Source organism: Gracilinanus agilis, chromosome 3, assembly GCF_016433145.1.
Source record: "Gracilinanus agilis isolate LMUSP501 chromosome 3, AgileGrace, whole genome shotgun sequence".
In the NCBI taxonomy this organism is placed as follows: domain Eukaryota; kingdom Metazoa; phylum Chordata; class Mammalia; order Didelphimorphia; family Didelphidae; genus Gracilinanus; species Gracilinanus agilis.
This window is the reverse complement of record NC_058132.1, coordinates 28,571,799-28,573,592: the sequence shown is the minus strand read 5'-3', so window position 1 is coordinate 28,573,592 and position 1,794 is coordinate 28,571,799.

Sequence of the window (1,794 nt, the reverse complement as noted above, 5' to 3'; positions counted from 1 at the left end):
GTTCAAGGACACATGACAAAACTAGTGGAAACGCGCATCGGCCAAGGGTGGGGGGGGGGGTTGAAGGGGAAAGGTGGAGCATGAATCATGTAACCATGTTAAAAATGAATATTAATAAATGTTAAAAAAAGAAGAGAATCAAATTAACAGCATCAGAGATGAAAAGGGTGATCTCACATCTAATAAAGAGGAAATTAAGGTAATTACTAAGAACTATTTTGCTCAATTCTGGGGCAATAAATGGGACAATCAAGGTGAAATGGGTGAATATTTACAAAAATATAAATTACTTAGATTAACAAAAGAGGAAATAAAATGCTTAAATAATCCCATATCAGAAAAAAGTATTTAATAAGCCATCAAGGAACTTCCTAAAGAAAAAATCCCCAGGACCAGATGGATTCACAAGTGAATTCTATCAAACATTTAAAGAATAACTAATCCCAGTACTATAAAAACGATTTGACAAAATAAGCAAAGAAGAAGTTTTACAAAATTCCTTTTATGAAACAAATACGGTACTGATTCCAAAGCCAGGCAGACCAAAAACAGAGAAAGAAAACTACAGACTAATCTCCTTAATGAATATAGATGCAAAAATCTTAAATAGAATACTAGCAAAAAGACTCCAGCAAGTTATCACAAGGATTATTCACTATGATCAATTGGGTTTTATACCAGGGAATGCAAGGATGGTTTAATATTAAGAAAACCATCCACATAATTGACCAAATATCAATAATCAAACCAACAGAAATCACATGATTATCTCAATAGATGCAGAAAATGCCTTTGACAAAATACAACACCCAATCCTATTGAAAATACTAGAAAATATAGGAATAAAAGGACCATTCCTCAAAATAGTAAACAGTATATATTTAAAACCATCAACAAGGATCATCTGCAATGGGGAGAAATTAGAAACCTTCCCAATAAGATCAGGAGTGAATCAAGGATGCCCATTATCACCTCTATTATTTAATATTGTACTAGAAATGTTAGCAGTAGCAAAGAAAAAGAAATTGAAGGGTTTAAAGTAGACAATGAGGAAACTAAACTATCACTCTTTGTAGATGATATGATGGTATACTTAAAGAATTCCAGAAAATCAACTAAAAGGCTAAGAGAAATAATCAACAACTTTAGGGAAAAGTTTCAGGGTACAAGATAAACCCACATAAATCACCAGCATTTCTATATATTTCCAACAAAACTCAACAGCAGGAGTTAGAAAGAGAAACTCCATTTAAAATCACTGTAGACAATAGAAAATATTTAGGAATCTATCTGCCAAGACAAACATAGGAATTATATGAACACAACCACAAAACACTTTTCACACAAATAAAACTAGATCTAAATAATTGGAAAAACATTAATTGCTCATGGGTAGGATGAGCTAATATAATAAAAATGATAATCTTACCCAAATTAATCTACTTACTCGATGCCATACCAATCAAAGTACTAAAAAACTTTTTTCTATAATTTGGAAAAATTATAACAAAGTTCATCTGGAAGAAAAAAAAATCAAGAATATCAAGGGAAATAATGGGGAAAAATGTGAAGAATGGGGGCCTAGCAGTACCAGATAACTGTACTATAAAGCAATGGTCACCAAAACAATATGGTACTGGCTAAGAGATAAAAGGGTGGATCAATGGAATAGACTAGGAGTAAATAACCTCAGCAAGCTAGTGTTCAATAAACCCAAATATTCCAGCTTTTGGGAGAAGAACTCACTCTTTGACAAAAACTGCTAGGAAAACTAGAAAACAGTATGGGAAAAAT